We start from the raw sequence: 10,900 nt of genomic DNA, 5'->3' as shown, positions 1-10,900 counted from the left end.
ATATTGAGCAGGAAGGGATCCCACAACGGCCAAGTTTAAAGGGGGACAGCTAGTACAAGCTATCCTGACAAAAGTAGTCTTCGCCTGCCAAAGGCTCTGGTGGTGACGCCGTCTTGGGCTACACGGTGACCTCCGTCCTGCCGTCCTGCTGGTCTTGGTCTCGTTGCACTGATATGGAAACCTTTGCCTGATGCCTCGGGACTCCTCGCTTGCGCTTGCCTCTTTAGCACCAAAGAGGAAATGAGGACACTGTGCGCGCTAGCGCCCGCCTGGTCATGGTCGTCATGGCTTGCATCACGAGGACCTCGCGAGGTGCCCCTTGCCTTGATCTCTCCGCTCCTCGCGAGCCGGCCTGGTGAGGCTGCCCTTGAGGAGGTCTTGCGTCGTCCGCCTCGTGAGGCTTGGCCCCTCGCGAGGGTCTTGAGTGTTTGCTGGTGAAGATGGGCCATACGGGGCCGCTGGTGGAGCCACGCTGTGGGCCGCAGGCAGGCAAGTCTGGGGACCCCCATTCCCAGAACGCCGACAGTAGCCCCCGGGCCCAAGGCGCGCTCGGACTTGGCTTCGAGGCGAAGCCAAGGGGCAAGTGCGGAGCACCGCGGGCCCCAACAGCCTGCGGGCCCCCTTGACGTGTGGCGATTGATTGGACGTGGGTGCCTCCGCTTCCCCACGCAGCCTTGATATCCGCCTAGCTAGGCGGCCACCGTGATTTACATAGTAATCCCTCATTGCTTGGCGACACGCCCCTCCTAGTCTCCTGCCTTTCCGAATCAGTAACCTCCTCTTCCAATCTGCCCCGAGCTCGGCCCTCCTTGTCGCCATGGCGCCTTGGCGAATAGAGAAGGGAAAGAAGAAGTCTCAGTCTTCAGCCAGGCCACCCCCAGCCATTGAACCCGCTGTGGGCCGGCCATTGGTGCTCAACCAGGAAGCCATGGACAAGGTCCGCCCAGCGCTTGCAACTGTCTTCAAAGAATGGGGGGAGACAGCGGCTTGGCCCGCATCCCACGCCTCTGTCGACAGGGTAGCCACGGAGGTCCAATTCTTCATCGACGCCTTGTGGGCTGGCCTGATTCCTCCCTTCTCCGCCTTCTTCAACGCCGTGCTCTCCCACTATCAGATCCATATGTTGCACCTGGGTCCCCAATCAGTCGCCCTTCTTGCTGTATTCGCCTTCGTCTGCGAGGCTATGGTGGGCATTGCTCCTTCCGTGGCCCTACTACGCCATTTCTTCTCGCTGCACCTGACTGATCCTCGGCAAAGCTCGGGATGCCTGAGCTTCTAGGTCGTGGCCGCGATGGTCGGCTCGGGAATTGACTTTGAGCTCCCACCGTCTGCGAGCGGGTTCCGGACACGATGGGTGTATATGGATGTTGGCGTGCTCAGCCACCTGCTCTCGCCACCGTCGGCGCCCGCCGTTCCCAGCTCCGGCTAGTGCCATGAGAAGCTCGTGGACTCCCGCCTTGCCTTCGTCTGGCTCCGGTTGAAGAGGCTGAAAGATCTCGGCGTGATTGCGCCCATGGTGGTGAAGGAGTTCCTCCGACGCTGCGTCACCCCACTCTTGCGTCATTCCCAGCCGATGTGGACCCTGTTCGGCGGCCAGGATCGCCTGAGGCTTCAGGAGTCAGGGCTTCCGCCCGAGGCATGAAGAACGGTGCTCGAGGTCCTGACGGGCGACCCCTCACCAGCTGATATGCCGCAGGATGGATGTCTTCTGTACTGCTGCTCCAACAGGGTGGAGTTCGCGAGGCAGATGCCCGCCTTCGATGAATGGGGGCTGCGTCCAGTCGGCCTTGAAGGGCCCCGCGAGAACCTTGTCTCCGTGGTTCCCCTCCTTGCCACTAGCGCCGAACTCACCCCGAGGCTGGATGCAAGGGGGCGAGCACCGCTGGAGGCCGGGGCGCTGGTGCCAACGCGTCGACGTCGCCCGAGGCTCCCGAGGTGCCATCTCCGGGAGCCCGTGACTCTTGTCCTGGGGTGACAGCTGAGGGGGCGACGCAATCCGCTGCTCCTGAGGCTGAGGCTTCCGTGGTCTCAGCAGGTCATCATGAGGCGGAGCCCGAGGGCTCCCCTCATCCCGGCACTCATGAGGCCGCCTCATCGGGCGCCTCGCCAGCCGCGCCCTGCGCTGGTTACCACATCCAACGCTTCAGCCGGCTCCGTCTGGACTTCGACGCGCTCCGCAAGAGGAAAGGGTCTCCAAGCTGCAGCAGTGGTGCCGTCCGGCCGTTGAAGCATAGGAAGTATATCGCCATAGACGAGTAAGTACCTTATCTTTGTAATTTCTTGAGTGCTGCTTCTCCTCCTTACGGTGGCTCCTCAGGGTCCCTTCTGCTAGGGCCATGAAGTCTCCCGGGAAGCAACCTCCTCCTGCCTCGAATCCCCCGCTGGCCTTGAGCGCCCCAAGCCGGCGTGCCGCACCCGGCGCGAGGTCGCCCGGAGAGGCAAGCACGCTAGCCTGGTGCCTCGAGCCCGCGCCTTTTCTGTCTCCCCTTCATGGCCTCGCCTGGGGCGTGACAAGCGTGCCAAGGGCTCCCCCTCTGGTTATGGACGACGGCTGGATTGCTTCGATCCTGGCTTCTACTTCGAGCAGTGGGCCCTCACCCATACAGGCCTCCGCCGTGGCCCAGACGGCGATCGGGGAAGCGCCAGCCCCCAGCCCCCCTGCTGGGAGGGAGCGAGCTGCTTTGGGCCCCTTCAGCAACCCCTGCTGCGGGAGATGGGCCAGGTCGCGCACTCAATCTTGCGCGCGAGCGGAGTATCATCCGCCACGAGCTCTTTCAGGAGGCAATGGGCGCGATGAGCCAGCTTGGCGAAGAACTCGCGGATGTTGACATGCGCGTTGAGGCCAAGGGTCTCCGGCTGGCAGAGGAGTGGCATCAACTGAAGGTAGCCATCAACTTCGGGCGCCTCCAGCGTGAGCATGCCAACGCGGAGGCCGAGGCATCCCTAGAAACCTCGCACGAGGCCAGCGCCCGAGCCTTGGAGGAGGCCAGGGAGGCCGACCGTCGCCGCACGATCACCGAGGAGCACAGGCGGGAGCTCCTGGCCTTGAACGCCTCTTTGGAGCAGCAGGTGGTGGCGCGCAGGGCCGCCCTAGCGTCGATGAAGGGGACGCCTGCCGAGGAGGAAGAGATCTGGAAGCGCGAGGAGACGCTGGCGCTGGAAGCCACGGAGCGCAGCCTTGAGCTTGAGAGGTTGGAGACGAGGGAGTGCCAAGTTGCCCAAGCGGAGGATGCCGTTAACGCGCGCGAGGCGAGGATCCAGAAGGAGGTCGACAGCAGGTTGGCGGAGGCTCGCGCTGGCCTTGACAACATGTATGGCATGAAGCCAGAGCTTGTGGGAGTTGAAGCTGATGGCCGGGGTTCTGCCTTGAGGTCGAGGTTGGCAGAGGCGGAGCAGCACGAGAAAGCTGCCGTTGCCGCCCGATCTCTGTGCAGGCCAAACTGGCCTCTGCCCGCGCTGAACTGCTCCCACTCCAGCAGCGGGTCACCGCTGCCGAGTCCCTTGCGCAGCAGAGCAGGGAGGAAGCGCTCCGCCGGTAGACCCTGGAGCGCGTGCATGCCCCCATGCTCCAAGGCCTCAGGATCAGAGCCAACGCGGCGCTGGGCGCCATCTACGACGAATATGCCCCTCATCCCCACTCAGACGATTATGCCAGCCATCTTCGCTTTTTTACCGATGTGGTGACACGCCTGGAGAACCGGTCTGAGAGGGCTCGCGAGCTTGTTGCAGAGAAGAGCCATGACCTGCTCGGGCGTGCATTCTCCCGCGTCTTCAGCCATCTACAGAACATCAACCCCAACTTCAATTTTGACGCCGCCATTGCCGCTATCCCCGGGGCCATCCGGGGCGACCTGGCGCGCTGGGTGGAATACAATGTGGATGCTCTAGTCAAGGCTTTCGCCTCCGAGGACGACGCGGTGGTGGTCGCAGCGGATGAAGGTGACATGGTCGACGATGGTGAGGGCGGCGCTGGCAATGATGGCGGTGATGCCAGCGATGGCGGCAGCGTCACCAGCGACGCGCCTGAGGGTGATCCGGAGGACGCGGTGAGCGACATGTCCGATTGAGCCCGTGCTTCCTTGTCGTTGACCCTGCATGCGAAAGCTCGGGCATGCCCCTGGAAGTTGTAAGAGCATTTTGGGAGGGGAAGCCCCTCATGTAAACAGATTACTGCTTCTATTCCCTAGGCCAAGCTAGAGATGTGTTTTCATGAGCCTGCGAGTCCCGCCGCGAGCTTACTATTGCAGTTTACCTTAGTCAGGACCAGTTTCGAGCCGGCTCGTGAGGTCGTGAGCTTCTGAGGAGCCTGCCAATCCGTCCGAGAGGGCCTCGCGAGAAGCAAGCGCCAGCCATGGGAGGACGTGCGCGCAGCGCGCGTGCGCCGCGCCCAGCCCTCGCTCACGAGGGGCTCGCGAGGGGGAGGCAACAGGTGTGAACTCCGGAATAAGGCAAGGAACCAAATCGCACGAACAAGAAAAGACACCCCCACACATACCAATGAAATTCAACTTCAAACTTAAGTCCAAAGCCAGAAAACGGGGCTACAGAAAAGAGGTAAAAGCAAATGGCCGTGTCCAGCGCCTAGTCTAGTCTTCTGGTCTTCCACCAGTGCGGAGCATGGTGCATCCACTAGGATGTGGGCGGGAGCCCCCGAGGCCCGAGGGCGGCACTCCGAAGACTCCGGGGTGTGTACAGCCCCACTCATTATTACGTGAGAGTGTCACGAGCGGAGACCTTCACAGGCGTGAGCCTTGCTTCATATCGCCAGACGAGGGCACCGCCTTGCGCTGCCCTCGACCATCGTTGGGGCGTCCGGAAACCAGGATGATGCCAAGGGGCAAAGGGGACGCTAGCGGCGCCCTCGGCGACCACGGGTCCTCTGCCGGGGGGAAGGCTCACCAGCGCCTCCCCGGCAGAGGGCCTACCTCCGGGCGACGCCTTGCTCCGTGCGACGCGGGGAGGGGCCTTGCTCCTGGCTCCTCCCACGCAGCCCCCAGTGCGCCTCCCTTGGTGGGAGGGGGGCTGCCGTGCTGGGGCCGTCATCCGATGATGTGACTTGATCCACTTGCGACCCATGGTTAGCGTAAGCCTGCTACTGAGAGATTAGTGGTACCCTGTAGCTGTTGTCGCCGGCGTGGTCGGCGAGGCCCCCGGGTGGCTCTTGGAAGGCCTCAACTTCCAGCATCTCCTCTTCCCAACCTGGCTCAAGGAACGAGCCGGGGTCATCTTCCGGCGTGTACTCTTGGTCCATCATGCGGGGCACATAGGCCTCCGGAGCCGTCACCTTAGAAACCTCGCTGAAGTGCCCCGCGCTCCATGTCGCCCGGCCCGGCGCGCCGCTCCGAGGGTGGTAGGGCGGCATCCTGCTGTGTTTGTGGGTGGTGATTCTCACGCCTGCGCCCATCAGGGCAGGCACATGCGCGATTGGGTGCCCAGCGCCGCTGGTCGCGTCGATGCCGACAAAACCTCCTAGTGCGCCCGAGAGCACGCGGGCGCGACGAGGCCCACCGTGAGATCTGGCCGGAGCCTAAGGCGCATGCGAAGAGCAGAAAGGCGGCGTACCCCTGGCTGCGGCGTCCAACAGCTCGGCGACGCGCTCCAGCAACACATCTCGGCCGCTCTCCATCAGTCGGCATCGCAGCAGCTCCCGCGCCATCGTGAGCACGGCCCTCATGTTCGCTTGTTCCCGTCGGGTGTGCGGCGCCGTTGCCGTAGCGTAGCTTGAGGCTCTTGCGGCGGCCCGCGCTTGCCGTGGAGTAAGGGTGGATGGCGTTTGACCGCGCCGCCCGTGCCCCGCAGCATTTGGCGGTGCGCGTGCCGCCTGGGCGTGGGGTTGAGGTCTTCTTGGGCGGACGACGCCGCCCGGGCTGGCCAAGCTGCCCAGTGGTCGGCGTTGGTCCTCGGGTCGCCGGACATCGGAACCGCAGAGTGTCAGCAGATCAACTGGCGGAAGAGAGGCTCCAGCGCACCCCTACCTGGCGCGCCAAATGTCGGATTACGGGTTCCGGAAAAACCCTTGAGGTTCGAACAATGGGGTGCGCACGAAGATCTCTCCTCCCTCTAGCTCGCTCGCACCACGATCTCACGGCCTAGCTCGACAAACCCAAAGAACAAAGGGACACAAGATTTATACTGGTTTGGGCCACCGTTTTGGTGTAATACTCTACTCTAGTGTGGTGTGGTGGATTGCCTCTTGGGCCGCGGATGAACAATTACAAGGGAAGAACAGCCTCCTGAGGAGAGGTGTTCTTGTGCTTGGTGAGTTGGTGGTCAAGGGTGATCTGAATGATCCTCCCCCTTGCTAAGGTGGTGGCTAGTCCTATTTATAGAGGCCCTGGTCGTCTTCCCAAATATTGAGCGGGAAGGGATTCCACAACGGGCAATTTTGAAGGGGGACAATGAGTACAAGCTATCCTGACAAAAGCAGTCTTCGCCTGCCAAAGGCTCTGGTGGTGACGCTGTCTTGGGCTCCACGGTGACCTCCGTCCTGCCGTCCTACTGGTCTTGGTATCGTTGCACCGATATGGAAACCTTTGCCTGATGCCTCGGGACTCCTCGCCCGCGCTTGCCTCTTTAGCACCAAAGAGGAAACGAGGACACTGTGCGCGCTGGCGCCCGCCTGGTCATGGTCGTCATGGCTTGCGTCACGAGGACATCGCGAGGTGCCCCTTGCCTTGATCTCTCCGCTCCTCGTGAGCCGACCTGGTGAGGCCGCCCTTGAGGAGGTATTGCATCGTCCGCCTCACGAGGCTTGGCCCCTCGTGAGGGTCTTGAGTGTTTGCTGGTGAAGATGGGCCGTACGGGGCCGCTGGTGGAGCCACGCCATGGGCCGCAGGCAGGCAAGTCTGGGGACCCCCGTCCCCAGAACGCCGACATCGAGAAAACATGTAATCAATACTACTTTAATACTCAACGACATATTTCATTGATGTCCTATGATCAACACTTTGATCACTTTGGTATCTGAGTGCACATTTGCTCCCTTGGTTGTTTTGGTAATCAATGATAACATGCATATTGTTGGACTAATAGTTTTACCTAGAATATTTTAGATAAGTCCAACGGTGGCATGGCAAGGATAGGAGGATGTGGACCCTTTAAAATGCTAAGGACATGGATTGGTAAATGTTCAAGACTCTACATTTTTGGTTAAGTGATCCAAGATCACATTGAGTCCATAGGAAAGCCAATACTATTAAAAGGGGATGAGGTTTTGATGATGATCTGGTTGCTCAAGTGCTTAGTGATATTGCTCCAAAACCCTCAGCCACTTTTTCTATCCAAATATTTCCAAAACCCTTCAAGCCAACCCGGTCCCACCGAATCCTACCCATCCGGACCCACCAAGTTCATCTAGACACTGCCACAGCCAAACTCTAACAAATTGATCCACCGATACGGACCTCGGTCCCACCGAGATGGCCTTGCCAACTCTCTGTCATCTATTGCAATTATTTCGGTCTAACTGAGTTTTGCAATCGGTGCAACCGAGATGACCTGCCAACCTTCTGTTGCCTTATTGCTTTATTTCGGTCTCACTGAGATGATGCAATCGGTGCCACCAAACCGAGGTTTGCCCTACCATTACACATTGTTCGCTCCAAGATTTTTCTATTCGGTCCCACTGAGACCTCCAACGTTCATATACTTTACACAGGTCGGTGCCACCAAGATTTCTGATAGGTGCCACCTAGTTGGGTCAAATGTGTGTAATGGTTGGATTTCGTGTGGAGGCTATATATACCCCTCCACCCCTCTTACTTAGTAAGAGAGTCATCAGCACGTGACTACACTTCCACCATTCATTTTCTGAGAGAGAGAGCCACCTGCTCATGTGTTGAGATCAAGAGATTCCTTTCCTACCATTTGAATCTTGATTTCTAGCATTCTCCAAGTTGCTTTCCACTCAAATCCTTCTTCCACTATAGCCAAATATATGAGAGAGAGTTGAGTGTTGGGGAGACTATCATTTGAAGCACAAGAGCAAGGAGTTCATCATCTACACATCATATATTACCTTTTGGAGAGTGGTGTCTCCTAGATTGGTTAGGTGTCGCTTGGGAGCCTCCGACATGATGTGGAGTTGAACCAAGAAGTTTGTAAGGGCAAGGAGATCACCTACTTCGTGAAGATCTACCCGAGTGAGGCTAGTCCTTCGTGGACAGAAGCCATGGTGGATTAGACAAGGTTGCTTTGTCGAGGGGATGAACCCCGGGTAGGCAACAGAACCCGAATCCTTTTCAAAAACATCAAGGCCAGCAACGCCCCTCAGTCCAGCTTGTCCTTGGCCGGGTTCCTCAACCCAGCCAAGTTCCGTAACCCGGTCAAGACCGCAACCCGGCCAGGCCCGCTGGCGCATGCCGGCCGATCCCGCCAAGTCAAGACTTCTTTGACAAGTAAGCACCATCATGGTACGCTTCTCAACCCGGCCACGGGTCAGCTCCCATCCCGTCCAAGGCGTATGATGGAACAAGTTCCCATGAAGAGATGAGCAAGGCAACAGTGGATCAACTACCTCGTTGACCAGGGCCGGCGTGGCTACAGTGCAACCCCATCCTGCTGACGCAAGCCGATGGCGACCAGGCGATGCGCCACTGTAGCCGAGCCGGCTCAACCACTCCGTGACGCATGACAAGATGGGGAACAGTGCCCCCTGGCGCACGGGGCCCACGCCCGGAGAACCTGGCGTACCTTGGTACCCGGCGGGCCCCAGCGCCGACTTCCCAGACGCTCACATCCATTACAAAAAAAGACACATCTGTGACATTTTGGGCCGAACGAATTTTTTCTGTCATGCTTATGACACTTCTATGACGATAATTGTGACAAAACCCGGTATCATCATAGATGTGGTGGGCTCCTACTTCTATGACAAAAAATCATGATAGAAAATGTGCTTTTCGTCCTGGGCGGGCCGGAGATGCAGCTGCATGACATTCTTTGGGCCGTCCATGACGGAAAAAACCGTGGTAGAAGCGAGGGCGAGGAAAATATCGGGGAGTTACCGATTATGGTGGGTGGTCGGGGGCCGAGCGATGCACGTTTCTCTCGTACACGTACACGCATGTGTGCGAGGCATTGCGCTCTAACTGAATCCGAGCGAGGCGTTGGGCTCTAACTGAACCCAAGCGATTGCACTAGCTACGTTACTGAACCCGAGCGATCGAGCCCTTGCTGTTAACTGAACCCGAGTGATTCCTTTGCTACTGCTACTAACTGAAGCCGATCGAACCCGAGTTGATGAACAATGAGCGTTGTGGGGGGGGGAGGGGGTTTGGATGAATAGTACCCGGTGGGGGGTTGGATGAACAGGACCCCGTGGTAGTAGAGGCCATTGCCGCTGGATGAACAGGACCCCGATCGAGCTGGTTGGGGGGGTGGATGAACAGGACCCCGTGGAGGGCTGGTCGAATAGTAGCTGGTGGAGGGCTGGATGAACAGTAGCCCGTGGAGGGGTGGTTGAACAGGACCCCATGGAGAGGGCTGGTTGAACAGTAGCCGGTGGAGGAGCGGTGGAGGCTGGATGAACAGGAGCCCGTGGATGAACAGTCGCAGGTGGATGCTGGAGGAGGTCGACGCTGGATGAACAACAGACCGTGGAGGCCGGAGGAGGTCGACGGTGGAGATGAACAGTATCCCGTGGAGTCCCGTTTTGCGGTACGCCAGACCCCTCCCGATGAACAGGACCCCCGTTTCGACCGTAGCGCTCCAACACAAGTCCGTTTCCTCCGTTTTGCGGTACGCCACACCCCTCCCGATCAACAAGACCCCGTTTCGACTGTAGGAGGTCCAAGAGAAGTCCGTTTCCTCCATTTTGCGGTACGCCAGACCCCTCCCGATGAACATGATCCTGTTTTGACCGTGGCCGGTTGAACGCAAGGCCGTTTCCTCCGTTCTGCGATACGCCAGGCCTCGTTTTGATCGGCTATTCCGTCCAAGCCAATTGACTCCCGATGAACACGACGTATTCTAACCCAGTCGGTTGCCTCTCGATGAACATGACGCTGTTTCTCTGTTCCTACTCAGCCAGTTCGCTGCCCGATGAACAGGACGCCGTTGCTGCCGTCCATTGCCTCTCCATGTACACAAGCCTTGGCCATCTGTATATATATGCGCGAGTACGCGCTCGAGGCCCCGCCGGTATGTACGTACGTGGCCATATTTTTTGCCCTGTGGGTGTACATACATGTACAGGACTTAGACAGGACTGCGTGAACTGCTATGTCGGGTGCTCTACAACGACACGTGCCGCTACCTACTCGGCCATGGTTCATACTTGCAGAGAGACTGATCGACCAGTATGTATGTACACGTTCGCGACCAGAATGACAATGCTACGTACGCTTCGACCAGGTGGGTCCCGACTGTCAGGCACTTCCTTGCGTGCGAAGATGTAGCTGGTGGGTCCCAGCAGTCAGGGGGGAAACGTTTTTTCGCGAAATACGGTGGCCCATCCAGTGGGTCCCTGCTGTCAGGTGGAGGAATCATTATTTTCCGTGTAATAAGGAGGCACTTCCTTGCTGTGGCCATGGACCCAGCTGTCAGCCTCTGCACGTACAGTACTCTTTGGATGGAAGTCGTTCCTTGACCACATTGACCACGCTGCGCCGAGAGCACCAGGGCGGTGGACGACGGTGAGGCCTAGGAAGGGGACGACGCGGAGCCGGGGAAGACGCGGCAGTGGAAGCCCACGCGGAGAGGAGTACGAGGGTTCACTGGTTCATCTGCGGTGTGAGGCTGCCGTCGCCGCAGAATAACAGGGGGTGTGGGTGAGTGGATGGCCCGGCTAGCGGTGGGAGTATTAGTGGGCGGTGAGGCCTCCGCGGCATCACAACCGGCCACGGGAGGCAGGAGCACGTGGCACGACCGACGCTGGTTTGGGCGGCTGGAGCAAGAAGAC

This window comes from Triticum aestivum, chromosome 6D, assembly GCF_018294505.1.
Source record: "Triticum aestivum cultivar Chinese Spring chromosome 6D, IWGSC CS RefSeq v2.1, whole genome shotgun sequence".
In the NCBI taxonomy this organism is placed as follows: domain Eukaryota; kingdom Viridiplantae; phylum Streptophyta; class Magnoliopsida; order Poales; family Poaceae; genus Triticum; species Triticum aestivum.
Note: the sequence above shows the minus strand (reverse complement) of the source record.